This window comes from Neltuma alba, unplaced genomic scaffold (genome assembly GCF_004799145.2).
Source record: "Neltuma alba isolate B1F8T4 unplaced genomic scaffold, ASM479914v2 tig00003082_pilon, whole genome shotgun sequence".
NCBI classification, from domain to species: domain Eukaryota; kingdom Viridiplantae; phylum Streptophyta; class Magnoliopsida; order Fabales; family Fabaceae; genus Neltuma; species Neltuma alba.
In genome coordinates, this window is record NW_021633133.1 from 501055 (window position 1) to 520971 (window position 19917).

The window sequence follows — 19917 nt, forward strand, 5'->3', positions numbered from 1 at the left end:
TTGTGAAAAAATTATAGAAAATGTCATTTTAGATAAGTTTAATCTGGCAAGACATCATAGCATGACTTGTAAATATATTAACATATACAAGAATTTAGTAAGTAATTAAATTCTTAATGTTAAACTTCTTTACACTCTTCTCTTTTTATAAAGGAAATAAAATATAACTAATAACTTTAATGTATACAACATGGATCCTTATCATTTCTAAACTTGGAATAAGATATATTATTGTTGAGAAAAATGCCGCTTCTCACAATTAGATTTATTAATTAATATTATTGACGAATGTTAAAATTTATTACTATTAGTTATTAAAACTTATTTTTATATATAAAATAAAATAAAAATAATAAATTTTCAATGACCAATTAATAACAAATGATGATTTAAATAAAAAATATTTCCAAAAACAGAAAAACAAAAAAATCTAATGTAAATAATCTAACTAAAATTAAAAAAATTAAAGTACACATGGATCCCTACATCCAAAAAAGATTCCCTCCTTTTTTGTTGACTCAGCTTGACTCATGTCTAGGTTCTGTAGTGTATTTATGTGAGTTCTCTTTGTCTCTCACTCTCTTCCTCGCTTGCTTAGATCATATGCTCATTTTCCTGCAACTTATCATTGTATTGATTGCAGAGAGATTTGGGGGGGGGGTTTTAGGCAATGCCAAACAGCCTCAGATTTATCTTCACTAAAAGCCCTAAAATGAGCTCAGGTCAACCCAACTAAGTTTCTCAATTTTGTAAGCTGACTGGTGAAGAGAAAATTTAAGAAAGTAGGCATAGGCATATTATACTTATACTGAAGCTTTTATAATTGGCGTCAGTAAGTATATCTTCTCAAACTTTTTTTGAATTGAAGTTATAGTGATTCCTTGGTTTTCCCCTAAAAAATTTCAGGAACATAGATTGAATGAGGGAAATTTCATAAATTTAGTTTCAAATCAGAATTTAAAACTTGGCTGTGGAATAAGATAATAGAGTTGTTAACGATGCAGCTTCAATTTGATGTTTAACTCATGGTTTGTTCAGGGAGATTCCACAGTAGATGCGGAAGAGATTGAGGGATTTGGTATTTATTTCTCTTTCTCTGTATTTTATGTTTATGTTTTCTCATTCTATTTATGCTTTATCACACTATATTAAAGAAAACATTTTTTAACCTTTACTCTACTAAAGCATGAAGTATGGAGCATGTCATAAATCCATATATGCAACAAAATTTACTTATGAGAAAGTAGTGTAATAGTGGTATTAGAGATTGAATTTATGGAGCTAGAAGGTTCTAGCATGTTCAATTACTTTAGACGCTAAAATTTTTTCTTTGTTCATGGTTAATATGTTTTTGGTCGCGTAACTTGCAATAGAAGCTTCTTAGCTGTTTTAGCCTGAACAATTCAGAACTTGGTCCACACAAGGATATGCAGCTAGTGATGGATATAGTGACTGAGGAAGAATATACTTATAAATCTAACTTACTTCAATAATTCATACATATATCCAACATTGACAAGGTATCGATTTTTAAGTCTGATGCTGTAAGCATTTTTTATCATCTATTTTTTTCCTCCCTTCGCCCTCTTTTGTATCAATCATGATAGTTTGATTGGTGATGATGTTTCTATAGTTATTTTTTCCCATAGAATTGAGCTCTCAAGGGATGTTTTGTATTAGCCAGCCACATCTTGTGGAAAATAAGAGAAGAAAGTTCATTCTATCCTTTACCATGTTCAAGGAAAGCAAAGTTCTGTAAATTTTCAATGGGCTCCCTTTCCCATAAAGATGTCTGGGGTTTCTATAATTGTTTCATCTCCTTCTAGGTCAAAACTTCTAGTGGTTCGAAATCCTGAGAATGAAGGACCTTCTCACTTTGAAATTTGGAGTTCATCTCACATGGAGAAGGAGTTTCATATCTCCTAATTGGTGCATGGTTTAGTTTATACTAATGGATGGTATGTTGTGATATGTGACTATTTTTCCTATTGTTATTCTCTTACGCTATTCACTGTTAAACTAGTAGTCTATTTAATAAATCAACATTAAATGTTTGATTTGAAACGTTTAGTTTTAAAGTCATAAAGGTAAACAGTAGCTTTTGTAGCAATTTTACAAACAGGTGTTGTAACACTTGAGCATAGAAGATAATTTTTCTATGGCATAGGTTTGAGGGAATCTATTGGAATCTAGGTGAAACTTATATAGCATATATAGCTGAAGAGCTCTCTCTTGTAAAGTTGACATTTCATGATATTGTCTACAAGAAAGGAGGGCTTTCAGACGACGACTGTAGTAGCTGGAAAGGTCAAGGGGATTGGGAAGATGGCTGGGGAGAAACTTATGCTGGAAAGCGGCAACCTACACTTTTTGTTATCAATGTCAACGCGTTTCATCTCTCATATGAATACCAAAATAATATGGATAATTTCTATGAAACTCTCAATTTAATTAGTGTTTTTACAGCAGAGAGGTATAGGCAGGCAAAGGACTTGACAAATCTATGAGTTATGGCCAAGTTGCGTGGGTTCCTTCTACTCAAGGCTCATAGCAATATCTGGTTTTTGTTGGATGGCCCACTATAACAATAAAACTTGGTATGAAGTATTGTTCTAACAGGGCTTTTGCATTATATGCTGTTAAAGCTCCATATCATGAGTCAAAAACCTTTGAAACAGAGCCCTGTAAGTTACTTTTCATGAGATCTTGATCCCCTTGTTTAAATACATAATAGGAAGTGAATATTTATTGTTAATTTGTTTATTTCCTTGCTAAATCATGAAAGTAATGCTGTATACATAGGAACAGTGGGGAGATGCATGCTCTTAACCTAACTCAAAGCATAAGCAGTGCCCCCTTTCCACACTTCAGTAAGCTGGTGGAGTCAAATACTTATCTTTAGCATTTGTTGCCTAATACAAACTAGGTTTAATCTGTGCATTTGTTATTTATTCTCCATTTGTGTTTTTCTCTCTCTTATAGATGACAAAAGATGTGTTTTCTTTGAAAATAGAACATTTTTCAGAACTTTTCAGCTTTTTATGTGCAACTATAATGTAAGATAATGGCATGGCAATTGAAAAGATAGCCAATGTTACAGATCTTTTACTGGATTGATGTAGTTATGATTGCATAAAGAAAGTCAAACCAACAGCCAGTGATAAGTTCTAGGCGTTAAATTGTAGGGTGTAGTAGATGAGATACTATTAACTAAGTATTTTTAGTTTTATTTAAAAAAAAGTCCTTTAGTTTTGAATTCTTGGCAGTAACATTGATTTCCTACTATCTACAAAGAAAAAAAAAAGGAAGGAAGACTAAAGACTTACTAATATCTATTGATCAAGTTTAGGTTGACTTATGTTTACTATGAAATACAGGTCTCCCTCCTTATTTCTTGACTTAGATAAATTCTGAAAATGCTAAGCCTTTTGGCGGGTTTATTCACTTATGCTCCTTTGCCCTGCTTTTACAAAACTAAACTCAATGCTTTCTTAAGAAGGATGCTGATCTAATGCTAGTCATGAATCATTATTATTGTTTCAGTTCTTCTATGTGTCAACACTGAAGTAGGGTCCAAGAAATCACATTATTAGTGATTCAAGTAAATGGATATTCTTTTTCACTTATGCCCTTAACACAACAATTATGGACAGTTAGCCACATCCCTCCAGGATGTGTATAAGTGTTCTTGCACTATACTCATTCCTTCCATAAATATTAATATGGCTACTTGGATCTTTATTATTCTTTAAGAATTTTAAAAGTTTGCCTTCTCTACTTTAAAATTATATTTTTATTGCCTTGTATTTTTGCATCGTGCTGTAAGATACTACACTAATTGTTAAAAGTTAAAACAATATTAGGATATCAACTGTATTTCTATAACCCTAATTGGTGTTCTTGAATTTCTACCAGCACAGATGGAAAGTTTCTTGTGTTTTTATCTAGAAGTTGTTCTGTAGATTCCGGAGTCCATCTTGCAACAAATTCACTTCATAGAATTGATTGGCCAACTGATGGGGAAATACACCAATTTCTAAAAAAAATTTTATATTATAAGTTCTTCCTATGTTAAGTAGAGAAGGCAAACTTTCAAAATTCTAAAAGAATAATAAACATACAACCAGCCATATCAATATTTATGGAAGGAATAAGTATAGTACAAGAACACTTATACACATCCTGGAAGAATGTGGCTAACTGTCCATAATTATCGTGTTGAGAGCATAAGCCAAAAAGAATATCCATTTACTTGAATCATTGATAATGTGATTTCTTGGCAAAGTCAACTGCTGATGTCATAATCCTACTTCAGTGTTGACACATAGAAGAACTAATTGCCTTGTATTTTTGCATCGTGCTGCAAGATGCTACACTAATTGTTAAAAGTTAAAACAATATTAGTATATCAACTACATTTCCATAACTTTGATTGGTGTTCTTGAATTTCTACCAACCCAGATGGAAATTCCTTGTGTTTTTATCTGCAAGTTGTTCCGTAGATTCTGGAGTCCATCTTGCAACAAATTTACTTCATAGAATTGATTGGCCAACTAATAGGGAAATATACCAATTTCTAAAATTTTTTGATATTGTAAGTTCTTCCTATATTACCTTTTAAATTAGAATGTGATTAGTTTGATTGCTTGGTGCTTTATCATGTCTTATGGCATTTGAAACTTCATTTTGTTTATATAACTTATGTATACAAGCTTCTTGGCTATCACATCCTTTCAAGATATCCTTAAAAATATCTCAACATAGAATATTTGTATGTTGCAAAAACATCCAAGATAGGTATGACTTAACATACTCTTAGTTCTTAATTTAAATGCATACTCATTTCCTTATACGGTTTCTCATCTGTGGGGGTTTGGGACTTTGGTCTACTGGAAAATATGTTTTTCCTACATAATGTTTACTTTAATGAGAGAAAGGAATGCAAGCATCAGGACAAAAGTATTAATTATCTTGTCAGATGAATATGATTACTCCATAAATTTGTGGTAAGTATTATATTCAATAAACTTATTTGTTTTCTTGCCTGGTTGTTTCTTTCAAACCCTTTTTTTTGTGGTCAATGGTATTAGTTGCAAATTACCTAGTGTTCAATTTGTCATATTGTTCATTCTGGTCTTAGGATCTCTGTCTATAAGCAAAAATTTGAAGGTGGCCTTTTAATATACTTACAAGATGATCAGCTCTTCAGGTCATGTGTGGTTTGCTTACATTTTCTCTTATTTGATATAGGATATATTCTAGATTTAACAGGAAACTTATGAAACAATTTTAATCTGTGTAGTTCCTTGCAATAGTTATTATAATTACTTATACTAACTTTTTAAAATTGACTTTGAATATTCTAATTGTGATGTGTGCTGAGGATGGTTGCTTTTAAGGGCTCTACTGTACAACTATCCATAGTAACTGATCCAGGAGGATCTTTACTACACCAAGTCATGTGAATAGCAACTGCATGCACGTGAACAGTAACTGTGCAACGTGGGTTTAATATTTGAATGCTGAATGTTGGTGGGAGCAAGTCTGGTGGAAATTTCTTAGAGTTGGCCACAAGTTTTGAAAATAAAAACTGTTATTTATTTTATTTGTAATTATCTATTTTTCCATATATAAAGGAAAGCCATGTATGCAAAAGGGCAATCAGAAATAAAGAGAAACTAGTGATGCCTTCGTGATTGGGTTTGGGGAAGCTCATATCAGTTTCCTTTCTTTTTCATATCTTTGGATCAAGTTAGGTATCAGAGCACCGTTCCTGACTGTGGATGGTGAAGACCCCTTTTGGTTATAGCGTTAACAAAGAAGATTTGTGACAACTCTCGACTTTTCGAGGGGTACACCATTCAACCCTTACTGCACCAGAAACATCCGTAGCCATGGAAGGTGATAAACACACCCTTCAATCCACCTTGACAGACCAAGTTGCTAAGCTCTCCTTGGACATGGCCACGGTCCTAGACTGGATCAAATAGCAAGCTACCACTTCTCATGATGACCAAGAGAAGATGGCCACCCTGAAGTCAAAGGTGGCAAAGCTAAAAGCCAAGTTCGAACACATCGCTATGATGGGGATGACGATGAAGAATCCATAGAAGCTAATGATGATGCAGAAAGCGATAGGGAGCCTTTCAAGGTGGAAGCCAAGATCGATATACCAACCTTTGATGGGTCGATTGATGTCGACAAGCTAGACCCTTAGATCAATAAGCTTGAGACGTACTTCACTATATGGGGATACCATGACGACCAAAGAGTCATGTTTGCACCACTTAAGATGACTAACCACGCAAAAATGTGGTGGAAGGCCCATGTTGCAAGCGGTGAAGCTGAGGGTCTAACGTGGAGTAAGTTCAAACAACTACTTTGATAGGAGTTCTACTCGATAGGGTACATTCAAGAAAGGTGGGATCGGTGGCATCAGCTACAACAAGGACGTGACCAATCTATTCAAGATTATACCACCGAGTTTTGATGACAAGCAATGGCTCTCAGCATCTCACTAACGAACTCGCAGATGTACCTAAAATATATGGCGGGACTACATTGTACCATTAATGCAGAGCTGAAATTATTCCAGGTTCGTGATATTACGAGTGCATGTATGATGGCCATGGCAATAGAACAGAAAAATAAGCCTCGAAGTGAGAAGAGTACCGGAGACAGTAGGCCAAAACCAAAGTACCAGAAAAATTCTGGTAAAGTTAAATCCTCAACCCCCTCTATATCCTCTGACAAGTTTTGTAAGCATTGCAAGGTCACAGGACATGATAAAGTGAAGTGTTGGAAACTTCATCCGAAGCCTTTTCCTAAAAAGTGAAAGAAGGATAACCATCGTCGGAGTGTCGTGGCAACTACGTCAAACTGTCTGAAAGACGAACCCGAGCAGTTGAGCTTAGTTTACCAAGCGGACCCAACCCTATCTTTGATGGCAATGCCGAAGGAGATAGGTTCGAGTCCAACGGGTGCTTAAAATTCAGCAGAAGAATTATTCACTATTAATATTCAGGTGAAGAAGGAAGTTATATCTGCAATATTTGATCCCAGTAGTCAGAAAAATCTCATCTCAACGAAGCTTGTTCAGAGACTCGGCTTGACGACAACCCCACACCCTCGATCTTACCCACTAGGGTAGATCACCAATGCTGTGAACTGACAAATTAACTCAGTGCACAATACGTTTTGCAATATTGTCCAGCTATATTGATGAGGTATAATGTGATGTATACCACTTGATATTTGCCAAATAATTTTTGGCAACCCCTTCCTCTATGATCGTGATGCTCATTACCACCGTAGGGCACAAGAATATGAATTAACTAAGGGTGGCAAGAAATTCATCCTTAATAGTGAGAAACCTGTGCAGACGATCGATTTGGTCACAGAGAGCTAAGCAAAACGTGTCGTTAACACCTCCCAAAAATATGTGTTAGTAATGATTCGGCCGGTATGTTTAGATGTTTATTGTTTGCCTATTCTAATCTTGTTATGTAGGGAAAATAATAAAGAACTGATGAATCTGTTGGAGGAATATACCAGCCTCTTTAAAGAGAGCCATGACCTACCACCAAGGCGACCAGCGGAGCATGAAATCCATCTTGTCTCAGATTTGCCACTACCTAACCTTGGTTTGTACCAAAATTTAGTACTAGAGAATGAAGAGATCAAATGACAAATCAATGAACTACTTGAGCATAGTGTTATTAAGCCAAGTAGTTCCCTATGTGGGTCCCCATTTGTTCTTGTTCCTAAGAAAGATGGAGCTTGGCATATGTGTATTGATCACCATGCACTAAATAAGATTATCATGAAGAAGTGCTACCCTCTTCCTCACATAGATGACCTGTTAGATCAATTGCACCATGCAATCGTCTTCACTAAATTGGATTTGAAATTTGGTTATCACCAAATTCGTTTACATGAGGAAGATACTTGGAAGACGGCATTCAAAACACGTTAAGGGCTGTCCGAATGGCTAGTGATGCCTTTTGGACTTTGCAACACCCCGACCACTTTTATACGACTTATGAATGATGTCTTACAGCCTTTTATTGATGATTTTGTAACTGTTTATCTTGATCTATAGTAGGTTATGGGAAGAGCATTTAGTGCATATACAGAAGGTGTTTGAGACATTGCAGCAACACCAACTTTGTTTAAACCAAAAGAAGTGTGAGTTCGGTAAGAGAACCTTGTTGTACCTAGGTTACATTGTTGGTGGTGGTGAGTTACAAATTGACCTTGATAAAGTCAAAGTCATCACAGAATGGCCAAGACCAACATCTGTCTCGAAGGTTCGAAGTTTCTTGGGTGCTTGCCAATACCTTCATAAGTTCATCCGTCATTTTTCTGTTTTGGCTTCTCTATTACATGCACTAAAGAAGGTTAACCAGAAGTTTGAATAGACCTCAAAACATGAGGACACGTTTCTCATATTGAAGAGGAAGATTTGCAAGGCACTTGTTTTAGCCTTGCCTAATTTGCAGAGGTCATTTAAACTGGAGACAGATGCTTCAGGGTACGTTATAGGTGCTATCTTACTACAAGAAGGCCGTCCTATAACGTATCATTCAGAGTTGTTTTAAGGATCCCAAAAGAATTACCCAACATATGACAAAGAACTTCTTGCCTTGCATTAAGCTGTGAAGCATTAGCGAGTTTACCTCATAGGCAAGGAGACCATTGTGCACACAGATCACTGCCCTCTCCAATACTTGCAGGTTCAATCTAAGTTACAACAAGCATGTCATATGAAGTGGATGACTTACTTGCGGCAATTTAACTTGATAATCAAATACAAGAAGGGGGTTCATAATAAACTTGCTGATATGCTATCTCGTCCTTTGATAGCTTCTATCTGCCAGTCCACTTTTATGCAGATTGAACGCTCTTTACATGGAGAATATGCAAGTTGGTACACCGATGATCCTTATTTTCAAGAAGTACTAGCCAATCTTGCAATTGGGAAGCCATCTGAGTTCCTGTTATAGAGTGGACTTCTTTACAAAGGAACACTTCTATATGTCCCAAGGGAAGCTGAACGAGTACGCTGGATACGTGAGGCACATGCTTCTAAAGTGTCAGGACATTTTAGAGTGGCAAAAACATTGCAAAACCTTTGACGTTAGGTTTTTTGGCCATAAATGCAATATGATGTAGCCTATTTTGTGAATGGTTGTGTTCTATGCAGTACCTCCAAGCCTGCAAATTGAAAGTTGGGTTTGTATACTCCTTTACCCGTTCCTTCTCGTCCTTGGGAAAGCATAGCTATGGATTTTCTTGGTGGACTCCCAAAGACATGTCATGGTAATGATTACTCGTTTGTGGTAGTTGATCAGTTTCTAAAAATGGTGATACTCATGCCATGCAGAAAGATGATCACAGGAGAAGAAGCAGCACGAACTTTCTTCCAATATGTTTGGGTGTATTTTGGACTACCTAGTTCTATCATATCTGATCGTGATAGCCGATTCCTTAGTCACTTTTGGCAATCTTTATGGATGATGATAGATATGAGGCTTAAACAAAGTATCGCTTTCCATCCGCAAACAGACAACCAAACCGAAGCAGTCAATCGTACGGTTGTCCATTTGTTAAGGGGCTACAACTCACGGCACCCAAGAACATGGGATGAGAGTATCCCATATCTGTAGTTTGCCTTCAATCAAGCCATACATGGTTCCACAGAGAAGTCTCCTTTCGAAGTATGTTTGGGTTTCCAACCACAAAGCTCGTTTAACTTGGAGTTTAATATTCAACCATCGGTCCAAGGCACTAAGAAGGAGAAAGTTTAGGAGAAGGCACAATGATTCTTGGAAGGGATTCAACGACTACATAAGGAGGTGGCAAATAACTTGCAGAAAGCTCAATAAAAATATAAGATTCGAAATGATCGGCACCAAGTTAAAGCCGACTTCCAAGAAGGGGACTTAGTTTGGCTTCATCTATGCAAAGATCGTCTCAAAAGCGAAGGAAAAAACCTCAAACCCATTTGTTATGGACCATTCAAAGTGTTGTAGAAGATTGGAGATAATGCTTGCAGACTTGAACTTCCTCTATATATGGATATATATTCGATGGTTAACGTAGAGTATCTTAAACTCTTTGAGCCCTCTATGATGGACGAAGAGCTTGGAGAAACTCTACCTTTTATGGAAGATTTAGTGTATCAGAGGGAGACCCCTTTAAGTGAAGATGTCATCTTGGAGAGGAAGACAACTACAACGTGACGTGGAACAAGAGAATCATTTCGAGTAGGACAGAAGGGTAAATGGCCAAGTGTTGTAAAATGGTACACACATAAAGTTGGTCAAACCCAATTTTCACACCTCCAATTCTAATATGAGAACCCACAAGTGTGGTTCCTTGTTGAAAGGGGACCCTTGATCCAGGAGGATCTTTACTACACCAAGTCACGTGAATAGTAACTACTACACGTGAACAGTAACTGTGCAATGTGGGTTTAATATTTAAATGCTAAATGTTGGTGGGAGCGAGTCTAGTGGAAATTTCTTAGAGTTAGCCGCAAGTTTTGAAACTAAAAGCTGTTATTTATTTAGTTATTATTTTATTTGCAATTATCTATTTTTCCATATATAAAGGAAAGCCATATATGCAAAGGGGCAATCAGAAATAAAGAGAAACCAGTGACGCCTTTGTGACTGGGTTTGGGGAAGCTCATATCAGTTTCCTTTCTTTTTTCATATCTTTGGATCAATAACCCATGGCTTTCTGACAGGTACACTATGATCCTATCATCCATCTAGCACAACAGTCAAGTTTTACTTTCAGTGAATGTGCTGAGGTAGCTATAACAGTGGGAATACATCTTTATTCCATTTATGTAAGGTTTGTTTGCTTATACTTTCATCATTTTACAGTGGCACAATATCATGTATATCTCCAGCAGACTCAAATTTCTCATGGAATCTTCTTATGCTAGATGAGAACAATATAGCTACTGGTAATAACTATTCTAAGCTTCTTAATATGTCCAATTAAAGAGGAGAAACACCTAGTATCCTTTTAATTTGTTTTATTTTTTGTAGTTTCCAGTAGTCCAGTAGATGTTCCTGAAATCAAGTATGGAATGTTCATTGAGAAGGCAGCTGAAAGTAATGCATGGAGGTGGTCATCAATATCAAGTCCCATATTCAGATGCTTAGACAAGGATTCTTATATTTGCTTTTGGAATACCATTATGGATCATCTTCAGAAACAAAAACTATCATTAATGTTTAGAAATGAATTATTCGAGTTTGGATTTAGGTTATATCATTTCTGTCATCTCTCTAGTTCAGTATAGTAAAGATCCCAGTCAAGGATGCTGTTGATAGCTTGGCAAAAGGTATTTAATTCACTTTGGATTCTTACACTTGATATTTAATCGAAGAGTGATGAGCTTTTGAGATTTTTTATTTCTCTTAATTAATGTGATTAGCTTCTCAAAAATGGATGGAATAATTAACTGTTGACATTATATAAATTAAGGATATGGCAAGTTATTCTATGTACACATTTTTTTGTGTTTGCATGAGGATACGAAGCCATCCATAATAAGGCTAAGTCATTTTATGATACCATTTGATTTAAATTAGCTATGCCTTGAGGAATGGTTTTTAGTTTTTTTTTCCCTTTTGGTTTAATTTATCAAATGGGCCTACGTACAATAACAATTGCAAGAGAATACAGTATCATAAAATGACTTAATTGTGACACCATGATTGAAAGCTTGTGCTGAGTTAAATTGATCGACATTGTCTATTTTCTTGAAGCATTTTCTACTAACTTTGGCACCTGTGAACTTCTGTAACAAGTTTAATATTTATTTTATTGTTTTGATTACTTACGTGGAGTTCACTCTAATTTTAGTCTAAGTATTTGATTTTCATATTTGGCTAATTTCATGTCAATTTCAATTCCAGGAGCTAGTCAACCTCATGAAGCCATCCTTGTGTCATCTAAAACCAAGAAAAATGATGCATGTGATCCATTAATTGTGATCCTTCATGGAGGGCCACATGATGTCTTCTTGTCAACCTTTTCAAAATCTTTAGCTTTTCTATCTTCAGTTGGATTCAGCTTACTGATTGTAAATTACAGGTAAGCTCTGAATGTCCTTGAATTTCAAGTATTAGTGAATGCCAGGAATGTTTAATGTGATCTTTCACTATCATGTTAGTTGCAGTGGAACTTTATGACCAAGACAGTTGGATTCAACGATAAGCCTCAATAGGACTTTAATTGTATAAAATATCAGTTGGCTCAATTCTTGAAAATTTATCACATGTTGCTGCTTATCAGTTAAGATCACAGCAAAAGGCTTTATGTTTCCTCTTTAGTAGAACAAAGAAATTTTAGCTTGTATCCATGTTAGCCTTTCAAAAGTTCACGCCCTTTGGGAGACATCTCAAAATCAGATTCCATGACACAATATGTGTTTGTAAAATATGATGAAAAATAAAACTTCCTTACCTTTCTCCTTTTATTGAATGTTTCATGTTTGGAATTTTCATGTGGAAGAACAGCTGCCTTTTTCCTTTGCACAGTTCTTGTCATGCTTAAAAACTTGATCTGCTTGATGAACTTTTCTTTGCAATATCATCTCTTCATCTAACTTTTAAATATATTGTTCATAAGTTTGTGAATCATATTTTCTTACAATTGAATATTAGTCCATGCCTTCAAGAAAAAACGAATATGCTCACTATCAATGATGTTCTCTTTGCCATAGATCATGTCATCAACTTGGGTCTTGCTAGTCCATCTAAGATTATGGTCATTGGTATTTCCCAGGGTGGCTTTCTGACAACTCATTTGATTGGCCAGGTGCAATACATCTGCATACTGTGATAACTGACGCTTCAATACTTTTGTATAACTATTTTTCCATGGCAATTAAGATTAGTGTGTGAGGCTTTCATTTCTGTCATTTGCCTTTTCACCAATATTGATATTGTTGTGGTTATGGTTTATAGTAATATGCTTCTAGTGGTTTTGAAGCCAAAAGCTAGTGAGATCTGCAATTGGGTTGGCTATAGCAAGTTTGTTGATCTATAAAGTTGCAGAAACATTAGCAACAAGTAGTTGTTTTCTTTTCATGTTTTGAAAACCCCATGTTGATCTATAAAGTTGCAGAAACATTAGCAACAATTAAAAGGGCTTGCGTAGTGAGGTCACCTTATACTTCGCACCGATCATGGTTCAGTATCTTTAGGTGTTACAAGCATGAAATATCCTACTACATACAGTGGATTTCTGGCATCTAAACTTCTTTTCTGAACATTTCTGCAGGTGAAGGCCCCGACACTTTCCCTACTGGGGGCTTAAGATCTCCGCGTTCCAATTCCTGATGGATTGCAAGTAATTTACACAAGAGCTTCAACACTAATTGGCTCTCTTGATTTTTGTGTAACCGCAATGCTTGGCTTAACTAAACATCAGAATTACTAAATGTTCCTTTTGAGTTCCAAAAATAAATTGGGATTTAATGTTTTCATTTTAATCCAAGACATTTAATGCCAAATTTTTGATTTTGATTATGCCTCAATCTAAAGAGTTATTATGTACTTTTCATTATGTAAGGAGGACAGTGAATGATTTTCTACTGACATTTTAAACTCATCCCAATCTTCCATCCTAATATATTTCAAGTTTTCAAAAAAAAAATTCTGAAAATCGAAAGAAAAACTACCAGTTGATCATTTTGATTTTTCTCTAGTATTTCTTATTCTATTTTTGCTTAACCCTTATGGCATCGTTGATAGAATGACATTCCCTTTCCACCATCTCTGTGCAATGTTTACCATATGGTCTTAACTTTTATTTATTTTCATTTAAATGTGGGAACACTAATCTTTTTTCATGCTCTTTCTTTCTTTCTTTTTTCTTGTTTGGCAGTATGCTCGAGCTTTGAAGGAGAAGGGAGTTGAAGTTAAAATCATTATGTTTCCTAATGATGTTCATGCGCTTCAAAGGTAGATAAATCCAACATAAACCTTATCTATTAGTTATATATTTATTTATTGGGGAAATATTGTTTGGTAATAGTTCTATTGGTACAACTAATAATCAAAATATGGAAACTATATCTGATGTTTTAGCTTCTTTGTACACCACAATCTGAGTTCGAATCCTTCCTTAGCATTGGGGTGTGGTTCAAGAAGTTCTGCAAACGAAAATGAAAAGGTATTGAGTATATCCAGGTATTGCACAGGCGACTGAGAAAATCAAACACTATCAGAGGTGTGGAATCAAACTTATAAATAGATGAATTTGTTATCATAAAATTGAAGGAACATGTTCACGGTCACAAATAATCCAAGACCTTGAATCAATACAGGCTCCACACGGATTCCAGATCTAATAAATTTTTTTTTCTATTGCATTTTCCCTGCAGTTCTAAACGGTTCATAAAATCTGAATCTATTTTGTTTCTAAAATTTATAATTTTCTTTCAAAATATCGCTATTTTGTAAAGGGTTCTGGTCAATGAGTAATTTCAATACACATTATTAAACAAAAGTAGTTTAGAGAAGCTGATGCATATTTGTTAAAAATAACTAACTAAAGACTAGAGGTAGTATTAAATTTTGATGATATAGGTTAACTTATACTTTTAAAATTTATCAAATTTAATCATACGCCTAGTCGGAATTTTTTATGGTTGAGACTAACACAGTATCTGATTGTTTTCGAGCCCCTAATTTTTCTCCGATCTTGATTAATAAAAACATCCTTGGTTAATACTTTCCCAATTGTTTGTCCTTTATAAATTCAAGAATTTTATCTTTGACTATGGAATACGAATGACTTACTAAAGTTATCATGTTGATGCTGATTATAAGACACTCTCTCTTACGCTATAGAAATATCTCGCTTGCTGATTTGACTTGATCTTTTTCTTTTGTACAGCTCTTGGCCATGGCCTTATATTCCAAGACAATGATAACATCATTACAGTGGACCGTCCACTTAATAGAGAGAATCCAGTTGCTTCAAAACGGAGATGCAGGCAAGTGTCAGAGTTAACAACAAAAAAGAGGCGCCTAAAGATAAAGGAAGCATATGAGCATCATGCAGAACTGCAGAAGTAGTCACAGTTCCTTCTTATCTTTGTCTGGTTAGCTAGAGGCTCATATGAACTAGATGGGTGAGACTAACTTCAAATTGACGATTAAATGTATTTTGCCTCCATCAAATTAAACATGTTTCTTGTACATTGCATAACAAAATTAAATCATGAGAAATAGCTTGTAAATAGTACTACCTCCGGTCCTAATTATAATAGCTAGTTGACTAATTTGAAGAGATTAAAGAAAGAAGTTAAGTTGGTTATTTGTCATAAATAGGTGTTATCTTTTCTAAAATATCCTTGCTAATCAAGTGTATTGCCTAAAACTACTATTGTTAGAAGAGCTATTTTGAAAAAAAAAAAGTATAAATATTAGAGACAAAATGGATTGGGATCTTATATTTAAGACCAAAATAAAAGTCAAACGAGGTCCTATATTAAGAACCGGACGTGGTAAGATCTAGGAAAAATCACTAATACATCCTATTTAAGAAAATTAAATACAGAAAAGTCTCCTCAACTGTATTTAATATTATAAGTTTCAATGAATTTCATAATTACAGGATTGGTTTGCAAATAATCCAATTCAACTTGTAAAGTAAATATAAAAATTTGACTTGTAAACATTAATTTGTAAATGATGCTACTCGACTTATAAATATAAAAATTTGATTTATAACTATTAAATGAAATTCGAGGGTCTACTTATATTTAATTTTTCTTACCTATAACCTATAAATAATTTTTCCAATGATTTACTATAAATCAATAAATAAATTAGATGAGTTCTCATAACATATTTTAATAAGTTGCGGTTATGCATAACTTGTGAATGAACTCATAAATAATTTTAAAAAAAAATTCATCGCTTTGGGGAGTGGGTTATAAGGGCACTGCTAAAACTTATAAATTCTAGGATACTGCTGTAACATAAATGGATGATATACTATATATAGAGGTAAGAAAACATTGATGATTTACCAAACAATAATCTAATGAGCAAGATTATTAAACTCATGAGTTTAAGTAAGCTCATGATAATGATATAAATTCGAATAGTAAAACTCAAATTATAAACTCATAAGAGTTTACTTTTATTAATAAATTGATATTAAACTCATATAATTAAAATATAAAAAATGACAATAATTTTATTTAAATATATTTTAAATTTCAATAATTGAAATTAAATCCGTCAACATTCATAATTTACTATATTCAACAAAAAATTTCTATGAAACTCATATATAAAATCACTAAACATAACCTACAAATTTAAAAATTTGACATGAGTTTGAAAGCAAGTTGATATAATTTTGTAAGTTAGAAACGTAAAAATAATAAACTCAGTGAATAAACTTGTAAGTTTAATCAAATTTACAGTTAATATAAGTTTAAGAGTGATTCAATATGATTTTATAAGTTGAAAACATAAAAACATTAAACTTAACAAATTAACTCACAAGTTTGATAACAATATTAGTCACACATGGCACAAGGAAAAGCTTAGATGAAACAGACGGTGGGGATATTCTAAGAAGAAGTGAACATTAGATACGGTACATGCAATATAACTGTATGAGAGAACTAAGCGTGTGTTTGGATCTCTATTGAGAGCTCCAAACCTGCCTGGGAAAATGGAAAAAGTTGGTTGGAGGCTTATCTGAAGATAAAGCTTGTTTGGATTGGCTTTTTCTCCATCTGACTTATGGAGAAAAAGCATGGCACCATTGGACATGAGAAGAGGCTACAGTGGGCGTTGCAGAAGTTAGTTTGCTATTAGGTGCATTTACATAGCCAGATTTGCCCCTCCTCTCTCTTCTCATTCACACATTCAGGCTCATCAAAGCTGAACAAGAAGAGTCATAGTAGTGCACAACGACCTCTCTTCTTTCTCTCTCTAAGTTGCGCTTGAAGAAGAGGATCCAATCGCATGAACTAGCCCCCATCTCAAGCATCCTCACAGTTCATCGAGCTTGCCTTCTTGATAAGAAGACCAGAAGCTTTCATTCCCTCCATCCTCTTTTCCAACTTGCGATCTCCGTCTGAAAAAGGCAAGGAAGAACTAAAAACAAGAAGACCAGATAGTCAATGAAGATGTGTTTTTTCTCGGGGGGGTAATCCCATGTGTTCCTTCTTTATGTTGGGTCTTAGATCTAAATTCACAGCTGATGTAGTTGGTGAAGGAAAAGAAAAGAAATAAATAAAACGGAAAAAAAAGAAATTAAATTAAATTAACATAAAACAAAATATTTAACTATGTTATTTTTAACAAGAAAATTATTTAGTTCAAAATTTTTTCAAAAAATTTTAATTTATATTCATATTTATCCATTATATATATTTAATCAATTAAAATTTATTTTCAAAATTTTCTCAATAATAACTTTTTTTTATTTTTATAATTTTATTTTTAATTATTCTCTAACAATTATCATATTATAAACATATAATATAAATATGTATTATTGAATAAAGTTTATGTCTCTTTTTAGTTATTTTATATATAAACTTATTTTTCTACTAATCATCCAAATAAGTTTTAATTTGTCAAATTGACTTTTTTATGATATCAATCTAAATATACATCATATTATACTAACTGACTTTTATCCTAACTCACATTTGTAAAATTCAGATGAAATAAAAGTTAGTTTTGCCACTGCTAATCCAAACACATCCTAAGTAATTGGCATAAAATTTAAATAAAAGATTTTATTACTGAAAAATACCTTGAAATGTTCAAATTAATCTCAAGTTCTAAGTTAAAATGTTCAAATTATTTTCAAGTTCTAAGGATCTTTGAGTGAGAGAGAGCAATTATGAATTAATAATCTTTTCTTCCACACCCTCCTCGTTTACTTGTCACCTATGCTTACACAAATTGTCATTCTCTACTGCATCTTGACTATTGGACCACAATAAATTGTCATTTGAAGGAATCTAATTTGTTAATTGAGCCTAAGTAAGTTGTCAACACATGCCTTTTCACTCGACAATTCTGTAACACAGAGTGACAATCTACATAATTGCAATTGTCAAAGGAGATAGAATTAACAAAGGAAGGTGATGACAGTGACAATCTACATATCAGTGAGAGAAAATGGTCAATTCTTATCAGTGAGAGAAAATTGGCCCCCCGGAAGGAGGCCTTCTTCGCCCTCCACCTAAGCTGCGCAGGAAAGGCCCAAAGCCAATCCCAGGGAACAGTGAAGCTTCATAGGGTCTTTCTGTCCAGGTGCAGGTAGTCCGCATCTTCACAGACATGTCTATTTCACCGAGCCTCTCTACGAGACAATGCCCAGATCGTTACGCCTTTCGTGTGGGTCGGAACTTACCCGACAAGGAATTTCGCTACCTTAGGACCATTATAGTTACGGCCGCCGTTCACCGGGGCTTCGGTCGCCGGCTCCCCTGTCATCAGGTCACCAACTTCCTTGACCTTCCGGCACTGGGCAAGCGTCAGCCCCCATACATGGTCTTACGACTTTGCGGAGACCTGTGTTTTTGGTAAACAGTCGCTTGCAATTTCTCATCCACACTTTCTCAAGACTTGAATTAATGTGAACATTTTAAGGGATTGGTAGTAATAAAATCTCTCACTCAAGACCTGGGTGTAATTTTCCCAAAACATTACCCAGTCCTTATATTTTTATGGAATTTCTAAGGAGATCCCTATTAATCTCTCCGTCATATCGGTTGGTCCCAGAGACAGAGAATAGAAAGAAAACCGGACCAAGAACTAGCGAGGTTAACCAACACTGATGAGGTGGCTAGTGGGAGCTTACGTGCTTGATGACTAAGCGTACAAATGGATAAATAATGACTCAGTAGATGCTGACTGTACTATGAAACTTCGACGACGACAAATACAATACAGTTGTAGACATTTCATTGAGCGTCCAACATGAAGTTGATCGAATCTTTGAAGGCTTTATATTAGCTTTTGAAAGTGATGTTGTGATATTTTATTTTTAGACGTTTTTCAGAGTTATCAAATTTCCTTTGTGGGTCAGTGCTGGGAGAGTTAGAGGGTTTTTGGTTATGCAAAAAAAGACAAAACTCTTATTACCTTAAATCCATAAAATCACTTTTAAAATATCAATTCAAATGCTCACTTATAATTGGACATGATATGTTTCTCGTTTCCTTCGTATACGTTAAGCTGAAAAATATGTAAGAAAATTAAATCTGAGTGAGTGAGAGACACGAACAGAGACAAAGAGTGTTTAGTCTCAAATCCAAAATCCCAAATACGATCCCGATTCTTAATATAAGAGTTTATTTGACTATTATTTTATTTCTAAATATAAGACATCAATCTACTTTATCTTTTATATTGATCTATTTTTTTTGTAGTCCTTACAATGATGATATTTTTAGTCAATATACTTGATTAATAATGATATTTTAGAAAAGACAACACCTATTTATTACAAATAACTAAATTAATTTTTTTAGAAAAGCCATGCGTCTGCACTTCAGCAAGTTGGCGAGACCATGCGTCTGCACTTCAGCAAGTCGAGACATCCGTCTCAACAGTTCCGGCAATCCTGTTACTTGGTTTTTCAGTTCCTATACACCTTCTAGTTGTGTTTCCATACCAGCGAATCGGGTGTCAATTTCTGTCTTGATCCTATCCTCTAGTTCCTTCAACTGCATCTGAGCCCGCGTACCGTCTGTCATTACCCAGATCGTTCACTGCTCTGATGCCAATGATAAGTCTCAAACAGAAAATTGAGGTCGAGAAGGAGAAGACAGGGAGAGGAGGGAAGTTCTGGTTTATTCATAACATAGAAACTGAATGATACAACTGAATTACAATATAT

General features: G+C 34.5%; 1 pseudogene; it reads left to right on the forward strand.

Annotated features, from left to right (window-relative positions):
* Nucleotides 1-19917, forward strand: part of LOC114740249 (acylamino-acid-releasing enzyme-like) — a 41794-nt pseudogene that overhangs the window by 285 nt on the left and 21592 nt on the right.